At 30.5% G+C, this 10,409-nt stretch overlaps 1 pseudogene; it reads right to left on the bottom strand.

The window, feature by feature from the left end:
- Window positions 1–10,035: 10,035 nt before the first annotated feature.
- Window positions 10,036–10,169, bottom strand: LOC145277260 (U2 spliceosomal RNA; annotated as a pseudogene).
- Between the last annotated feature and the right edge of the window lie 240 nt (window positions 10,170–10,409).

Below are 10,409 nucleotides of genomic sequence, written 5' to 3'. Positions count from 1 at the left end.
CTAACCCATAACTACATTTTTCTTTTATTTTGCAAATTTGATTTCCTTTAGTTTATATTGTGTAGCTGAATCAGAAATTGATTTATCTTTTGTCATTTGTAGTTAACATGCTATCAGCGCAATTACTACAGTGTAATCACACATGATCTACCAAAATAAAAACACTTCAGATAAAGTCTTAAATAGAATTCAGTTCCTTACATGACATCTGATGAAGTCAGTACAAACGTTACAAACTAATACTTGAAAAACAATTTGACATTTACTGTACTACAATATCACATTTGTATAGAAGTAGAAATCTGGATACCTATTCTGATACCTAATAAAAGAAAGGACACTCTTTGGGGCGGATTTTGATGATAACAAGTCACTAATTAGAAATTATAATAAACATTGAAATAATTTAAGAATTTTACCAAAATAAAATTACTTGGTAATCACCCAATTTCTGCCACAAAATTTTAATTGGCAAAACTCATAAGCATAAAATATATATTTTCTAATTTCATCTTTTTTTTTTTACATAATCTGGTTTGATGTTTTCCTAAATATTCAAATCACTATATTTTGCTGCTTAATATTAAATACAGCAAATGAGTTATTTTTATGCATCAAACAATTACATTTTCTCATTCATCCAAACTAATCACTGAACATCAATTTCATATTTTCTTCACTAAAATATTACTATGCTTGATGTCATCAAGTAGAGCGGATCATTTTTTTTTACATTTGTTTACACATTTTTTACAAATGTTTTTGAGAGTCCATACAAAGTTATAAGTGTTCAACATTTTTTTTCAGTTGAATATATTTTGTCTAAGATTCTTAGCCTATGTCATTGCATACCAATTTGTTTCTTGAAAGTTAAGTTCACTGTAAAAACATCTGATACACCAAAATCCCTGATACCTGTTTCTTATAAGCGCCAAATAACTATCACTATTTCGATTTGTGTTTCATGAGAACAATTCAATATTGATACATTATAAGAAACATTTCCAGTGCTTTTCTCTTTTTAGCAATAGTTGGTTGATAATTAGAGGACACAACTAACCCTATACTATGCTTTACTTTGTTTTGTATATATATTTTGTATTGTGTGAAATTAACAAAGATTCATATGCAGGAATCTGTTGATACATTCCAAGAATCCCAATGCGACCAACAAACTTGAAAGACTACAATTTCTTTTTACTATGACCAATAAGAAAGCTCAAGGACTAAGTTGTTGGACTCATCCTGATCACCATTTTAAATTATTGTTAACAGTAAGTTTAACATTTTAAGTACAGAATAATATTCCTTTTGATATTTATAAATTACTATTTTCTGTGACAGATGTTACTTTTTCAATATTGATTGTACCCTCTTTTGTGTTTTTAAATTTTGCATACAATAATATTAAGCACACCATACCAAGACCACTATTTGAGCATCTAATAAACTGCCTACCAAGACCAATGTTTTCAAGTGACAATGGAGAGTATTCATGTTATGTTTCACATTTTTATGTTTTGAAATATTTTGCTGCTTAATATCAAATTCAGCAGATGTTTACTTTGTTTTGTGTATATACTTTATATTAGGTAGAATAAACAAAACTTAATTTCGCTACCATCATTATTTGTAGTGACATGCACTGTTAACATAAATAAAATCACTGGTGACAATCCCTGATACCTGTTTCGTATAAGCACCAAATAACTATGATAATGTGTTATTGTTGATACATTATAATAAACATTTCCATTGACTGGTCGTTTGCTTAGCTTAGGTTTACATCATTTTTTCACAATGTTTCTCTACTTGCTTTCAGCATGAGAGCAGATCATATTCTGCACATGTTTCATGCATATCACAAAAACTTATAATATTTGATCAACATTTGACTAACAATTTTACAAAAAAGACCTACCACCGGCGGGCTGAGCAATGAATGTGGAAGCCGGGGAACTTTTCTCAGAAGGAGGATGGGAGGCCCAGGGAGCCTTCGGTCTCCTCCTAAGAGAGGGATATCCTCTTACTCCCTTTGGAAAGAGATCAACCTTACACAAAACAAAAAATATGGGAAGAGAAGCCTTCCCGGGCCCCCCTCCCCCTTCTGGGAGGAGAAGTTCCCTGGCTCCAACCCTTTTTTGGGGGGGGGGCGCCTAAGCCTGTCCTCCAGGCAACCAAATGAAAAAGAAATTTACCCATCCCACCTTTGTAGGAAGTGTGCTCAGCCCACCTTCTGAGCCACTGTGAAAGTTTCCGTCCACCAAAAGGGAAGGGAACGAGGAAGGAAAAGTCTCTGAGAATCTTCATGCAATTTCTTTGACAAAGAAACTGTTTTCACTTGATTCCACACAAAATTTTTATTGCTTTTTCATCTATTGTCTTATATTAGGATTTCTTTATGCATGTTATTTTATTTAAGAGTACTAAATAGCTTTTCAGTTTCTTGAGACTCTTTCAACTGTCTGGATTCTGCAGCAACGTTGTGGAGTGATATGTAAAACATAAATTGGTACTTTATAACAATAGGTATGTAGAATTCTAACTCGCCAGTGTTGATCGTTTCAATTATTTACAAATTCACCAGGTCCTGGATATGACCATAAACTGTATCCAAACATGGGGCTTTGTGAAGTGTGAAGCCACCATTTAATTGCTATTGCTACCAGGTCCACTCTGATCTGGAGTAGTAGTACCTGTTAGGGTCCCAATTATGAGTTAAATAGAAACCAACATTAAATAAACAAATATATTCTAGGAAAAAAAAATGTCACTAGATTGGGCATGAAATAACCTGATATAGTGTTGATATGTCATAAAACAAAATGAACCAACAAATTCACCAATCGACACAATATCAACAAATGTATCTTTCTTTTCCTTATTCTGTGCTTATTTCTTGGTACTAAGCTTATCATTAACTAACCCTGACATTTCTTTTACTTTGTTTTGTGTATATATTTTATTTTGTGTAGAATAACCAAAAAGACATTTAGCTACCACATTTGCAGCGAAATGTTAGCATACATAAAATCACTGGTGACAACCCATGATGTTTTTTCTTATGAACACGAAATAACCAACACGCTTTCCATTGGTTTTTCATGATAACAATTTAATATTGATAAATTATAATAAACATGTCCATTACTTTTCTTTTTTTATCAATAAATATACTTGGTTGATAATTAGAGAACACAATGTTTATTGTAATAAAACTTGTGATCTATAACATCCAATTCTAAAAATTAAACTTTCCTTTCTCAATTGAAACAAACAACATACCCCACACTATGTTCCTAAAAATGAGGATTTTACTATTGCGTTTACATAATTTTTTAGCTATGTTTCTCTTACTTTCAGCATGAGATCATTTTCTACACGTGTTTCATGCATACCACACAAACATTTTACCTCTGACATTTTTAATTTTTTTCCAATTTCCTTTCACCATGAACATTATCATTAGTACAGTTTTCATTTAAAATGAAGCTGTACATGGTTACTATTACTTGGAAAGCAGATCTAAAAAAAAAAAAAAAAACTGTTTTCACTTTGAAAATTTACGATTTATAGGTCTCGGATTTGGCCCTTCTTCACCTTTTATCTTACATTTGTAAATATTGTATATATAAACTTTTTTCTTATTTCTCCAATGTTATTTCATTCATGCAATTTCATAATCCACCAACATTGTATAAGATTCAATTCCATTTGACACTTGAAAACAACTTTTTATATAGTAAACAGCATTTATTTCTTTTCAGACATATTCTTATTTTATTTTATTTCCAGTACTATGTTTTATTTCATTTTGTGGACACTCATTTAACTCTCTGGGATGCTGCAGGGAACATGTAAAGTGATATATCAAACAAGAAGTGGTACTTTATGACAATAGGTATCTAGGATTTACACATACCAGTGTTGATAGTTTGAAATTTTTACAGACTAACATTTTACACAATATAAACACATGTACCTTTTTTTTCTTTTCCTTTGCTTATTTCTCGAACCTAAACTTATCATTAACTAACCCGTAACTTTGTTTACTTTGTTTTGCGTATATATTTTATATTGGGTAGAATTAACAAAACTTAATTTCGCTACCATCATTATTTTTAGTGACATGCACTGTTAACATCAATAAAATCACTGGTGACAATACTTGATACCTGTTTCGTATAAGCACCAAATAACTATCACTATTTCGATTTGCTTTTTCATGATAATATGTTCATCTTGATACATTATAATAAACATTTCCATTCACTGGTCGTTTGCTTAGCTTAGCTTTACATCATTTTTTCACAATGTTTCTCTACTTGCTTTCAGCATGAGAGCAGATCATATTCTAAACGTTTCATGCATATCACACAAACTTATAATATTTGATCAACATTTGACTAACAATTTTTTGCCAATTTCCTTCAACATTCTCATTACCATTACTACAGTTTACATTTTGTCGTTAAAATGAAGCTGTACATGTTTCCTATTACTTGGAAACCAGATTTGTAAAAATCCCATTTTTTTTTCACTCTGAGAATTTTCATTATATTTCTTTGACAAACGATTTATTTTCAATGAACTTCAGCACATGATTGTTACTGCTTTTTCCCCTTTTGTCTTATATTTGTTTTTCTTCATGCCAAATATTTTATATATCAATTTTTTGCTAATTTCTTAAATTTTATTTCTTTAATTCTTAGTCCACCAATATAGTATAAGTTTCAATTGCATTGAACGCAATGTTTTAGATAGTAAACATCAGCATATTTCACTTTTCAAGCACTTTTTCATTTTATTTCAAATACTATGTTTTATTTCATTTTGTTGACACTCATTTACCCCTCTGGGGTGCTACAAGGAACATGTAGATTGATATACCAAACATGAATTGGTGCTTTATAACAATAGGTATCTATAATTTTGCTTAATTCTCTAACCTAAACTTATCATTAACTAACCGTAAATTATGTTTTAGTTTTGTGTATATATTTTATATTGTGAAGAATAAACAAAAATTCATTTCACCACCACATTTGCACTGTTAGCATACACAAATATCACTGGTTACAATCATTGGTAGCTGTTTTTTAAAAACACCAAATAACGTTCACGCTTTCCATTGGTTTTTCATGATAACAATTTAATATTGATAAATTATAATAAACATGTCCATTACATTCTCTTTTTATCAATAAATATACTTGGTTGATAATTAAAGAACACAATGTTTATTGTAATAAAACTTGTGATCTATAACATCAAATTGTATAAATTAAAGTTTCCTTTCTCAATTGAAACAAACAACATATCCCACACTAAAAATGAGGATTTTACTATTGCCTTTTAGATCATTTTTTAACAATGTTTCTCTTCTTACTTTCAGCATCAGAAAATATAATTTTCTACACGTGTTTCATGCATACCACACAAACGTATATGTGACCAACATTTTACCTCTGATACATTTTTTTCCAATTTCCTTTCACCATTGTCATTATCATTAGTACAGTTTTCGTTTTGTCTTTAAAATGAAGTTGTACATGTTTCTTAATACTTCGAAACCAAATATATCAAAAAATAATTTTTTTCACTTACAAAATTTTCATGATATTTCTTTGACAATCATATTTGTTTTTAATTGAATTCAGCATATGATTCTTACTGCTTTATCACCTTTTATCTTATATTTCTTTTTCTTCATGCCAAATATTTTAAATATCAAATTTTTGCTCATTTCTTAAATTGAATTAAAAAAATGGATTTTTTTATTCCACCAATATTGTATAAGGTTCAATTCCATTGAACACAGTGTTTTATATAGTAAACATCAGCATTTGTTTCTATTTTATTTCAAATACTGTTTCATTTCACTTTTTCGATAATCATTTACATCTTTGGGGTGCAACAGGGAACATGTAGAGTGATATATCAAACATGAATTGGAACTTTATAACAATAGGTATCTAGAATTTCCACATACCAGTGTGGATAGTTTTAAATATTTACAAACTTACAATTTACACACTATAAACAAATGTATCTTTTTTTCTTTTCTTTGCTTATTTCTCGAACCTAAACTTATCATTAAGTAAACCTAAACTTTGTTTACTGCATTTTGTGTATATATTTTATAATGGGTGAAATAAACAAAACTTAATTTGGCTAATATCATTTGTAGTGGCATGCACTATTGACATATATAAAATCACAGGTGACAATCCTTGATTCCAGTTTCGTATAAGCACAAAATATCTATCATTATTTCGATTTGTTGTTCATGATAAAAATTTAATATTGATACATTGTAATAAACATTTCAATTGCTTTTATCTTTTTATCAATACATATACTTGGTTGATAATTAGAGGACACAACTAACCCTATACTTTGCTTTACTTTGTTTTGTATATATATTTTGTATTGTGTGGAATTAACAAAGATTCATATGCAGGAATCTGTTGATACATTCCAAGAATCCCAATGCGACCAACAAACTTGAAAGACTACAATTTCTTTTTACTATGACCAATAAGAAAGCTCAAGGACTAAGTTGTTGGACTCATCCTGATCACCATTTTAAATTATTGTTAACAGTAAGTTTAACATTTTAAGTACAGAATAATATTTCTTTTGATATTTATAAATTACTATTTTCTGTGACAGATGTTACTTTTTCAATATTGATTGTACCCTCTTTTGTGTTTTTACATTTTGCATACAATAATATTAAGCACACCATACCAAGACCACTATTTCACCATCTAATAAACTGCCTACCAAGACCAATGTTTTCAAGTGACAATGGAGAGTATTCATGTTATGTTTCACACTTTTATGTTTTGAAATATTTTGCTGCTTAATATCAAATTCAGCAGATGAGTTCTTTCTTATGCATCAAACAATTACATTTTCTGATATTCATTCAAACTAATTATTGAAAATCAATTTCATATTTTCTTTACTAAAATATTACTATGCTTGATTTCATCAAGTGGTGCGAATCTGTTTTTTACACTAACAATGTGCACATTTTTTGAAGAATAAAGTTGTTTTTTTTTAAGGTGGTGAAGGTGATCCGGGGAGTGTTTTTTTTTTTTTTTTTTTTCCAAAAAAGGTACTTTTTACGAATGGGTATCCAAGAAACATTCAGTATTTTGTCAGAAATTAAGATTTTCATTGACGACTCTCAATACTATCAGAAATGACCAATCTACACAATACAAACTAACTGTTTTGTTGGCTTTTTATTCTAACTCCAAACTAACCCATAACTACATATTGCTTTTATTTTGCAAATTTGATTTCCTTTAGTTTATATTGTGTAGCTGAATCAGAAATTGATTTAACTTTTGTCATTTGTAATTAACATGCTTTCAGCGCAATTACTACAGTGTAATCACACATGATATACCAAAATAAAAACACTTCAGATAAAGTCTTCTTACATAGAATTCAGTTTCTTACATGACATCTGATGAAGTCAGTACAAACGTTACAAACTAATACTTGAAAAACAATTTGACATTTACTGTACTACAATATCATATTTGTATAGAAGTAGAAATCTGGATACCTATTCTGATACCTAATAAAAGAAAGGACACTCTTTGGGGCGGATTTTGATGATAACAAGTCACTAATAAGAAATTATAATAAACATTGAAATAATTTAAGAATTTTACCAAAATAAAATTGCATGGTAATCACCCAATTTCTGCCACAAAATTTTAATTGGCAAAACTCATAAACAGAAAATATATATTTTCTAATTTCATCTTTTTTTTTTACATAATCTGATTTGATGTTTTCCTAAATATTCAAATCACTATTTTTTTGCTGCTTAATATCAAATACAGCAAATGAGTTATTTTTTATGCATCATACAATTACATTTTCTCATTCATCCAAACTAATCACTGAACATCAATTTCATATTTTCTTCACTAAAATATTACTGTGCTTGATGTCATCAAGTAGAGCGGATCATTTTTTTTTCATTTGTTCACACATTTTTCCAATTTATATATATTTTGTCTAAGATTCCTAGCCTATGTCATTGCATACCAATCTGTTTATTAAAAGTTAAGGTTCACTGTAAACACATACGTTACACCAAAATAAAAACGCTTCAGATAATGTCTTGATATTCAATTAAGTTTCTCACATGACATCTTATGAAGTTAGTAGAAATGTTACAGACTTTTGAATCTCAAACACTTTCAATACTGTGCACTGATATTTTCTTTTTTGGAATATAAGCACATTCATGATTTTTTTTACAAACGCCAACAAATGTCACATTTTGTAGCAATGTACTGAAACAATTATAAAAATAGGTATCTAGGAAAAGGCCACTACATATGTTATAAATTCCAAATTTCCACAACCTGGCAAATACTGGTACACGCTAGCAAATTTAGATTTGTAATTACAGAATATGATTCTAATTTTTTCCTTTGCTCTTTATTCTAACACTACACTAAGTTTACTGTTTTATTTCGCTACAGTTGATATTGTGTAGAACAATAAGAAAATCATAGTGAACAATGCATTCAACAAAATTTCACACACATTTCTAGATACCTATATCTAATAAGTTCAAAAGAAAGGACACACTTAGGGAGGTATTTTGGTGGTCAAGTCACTAAATAGAGATTAGCTGGTTTCCCGGCATAGCCCAAGATGTAATAAAGATTGACTGAAATACATGTTCTAGCTGGTTTCTAGGCGTTGCCAGGGATGTAATATAGACACATTATGTTGTATATTACCTGTTCTCTTCTCCCTAAGGTAAAACAATTTCATGTACATGCTGTAAATTACCTACACTAGGGATAAAACATGAACAATACCAGTCCTAGGGTAGATAAAACAAATAATACATAGAGATGAAAGATTCCTCTCCCCTAAGAATAAAACATATATTCAATATCTGCTTTTGTTTTTTCATTGTTTATACGGTCCCGAGCAACGCCGGGTAGCCCTGCTAGTCTATATATATAAAAGGCAAAAATCGGTGTGTATGTATGTATGTATGTATGTATGTTTGTTTGTAACGCTAAAACTTTTGAAAGACGGAACCAGAGTTGACAAATTTGGTATCATATTGCACCTTGATCACCCGGATGACAAATATCGAAATTTCACGTCAAACGGACCAGTAGAAAGGGGTCAACTGATCGTTTTTCTCCTAGGGGGGCCCCCCAAAAAACCTGTCATTTTAACGTTATTCAATACGTGTCACGTGACGTGACGTCAGCTCAAACTTTTGACAGACACAACCAAAGTTGACAAATTATGTATCATATTGAACCTTGATCACCCGCATGACAAATATCGAAATTCCACACCAAACGGACCATTAAAAGGGGGTGAACTGATCATTTCTCTCCTAGGGGGGCCCCCCCAAAAACCTGTCATTTTAATGTTAATATTACATAATCCAAAAACGCTTAGTCATGTCACGTGACGTGACGTCAACATCCAGTAATGGCGAACAAATGTAAACAAACACTTTGTTTTACCGATACTTTTGTAATTTCTCTTCTGCTTTGTTCTAGAGATTATTAAACTCCATGACAATGTCTCCAGCGTATTTAACTGGTTAAAAATAGTATTTATACAAGAGTTTTAACGAAAAATATCAGGAAAAAATGTACAGGAATAAAAAAAAATTCAGCTTTCAAAATATTCGTCGATAAAAAAACCGATCTTTATATTTACGCTAGCCATTTTGTATATTACCACGTGACCTGCTATCTCTTAAACTGGAGGGGGGGGGATCCACTTGAATCCAACAAAACCAGTAATTTTTTTTTTCTATTATATATACATCATTTTCTATAAAATTAAGTGTAGACTTTATAATTAAAACAAAAAATGTTATTCATACTAAAAAAAAAAAACGCTTAGTCATGTCACGTGACGTGACGTCAACATCCACTAATGGCGAACAATTGTACCTATTTACTATGCCTCCCCACGGGACAGAGTTAGACACCAGGGTCGTTTTTTAACGTGGAGAAAAGGTACAAAAATAAAAATTGTCTCAGTCGTGGAGGATTTCTCCTCCACCGAAAGAGAACAAGAAATAGAAGTGCAGCATCTGAAGAACAGATACTACACTTTGATCTTGACCAAAAGGCCAAGAATGCGAACAATTGTAAATAACAACTTTTTTCACAAAACCAACACCGTCTTTCTTTTTTTTTCTCTCTCTTTCTCTCTCTCACCCACTTACTCTTCCCTCTCTCTCACCCTCTTTCTCTTGACGTCACACCACTGTTAAACTGTGGGGGGGGGGAACACATTCCCAGGCATTATCTCCTATATATGCACATTTTATTAGAAATTCAGCTTTCAAAATATTAGACGATAATAAAAATATAAAACCAACA

Source organism: Euprymna scolopes, chromosome 5, assembly GCF_053919585.1.
Source record: "Euprymna scolopes isolate OS-2025 chromosome 5, ASM5391958v1, whole genome shotgun sequence".
NCBI classification, from domain to species: Eukaryota; Metazoa; Mollusca; class Cephalopoda; order Sepiida; family Sepiolidae; genus Euprymna; species Euprymna scolopes.
The sequence above is the reverse complement of the archived record's forward strand: the minus strand, read 5'-3'. Positions and strand labels throughout refer to the sequence as shown.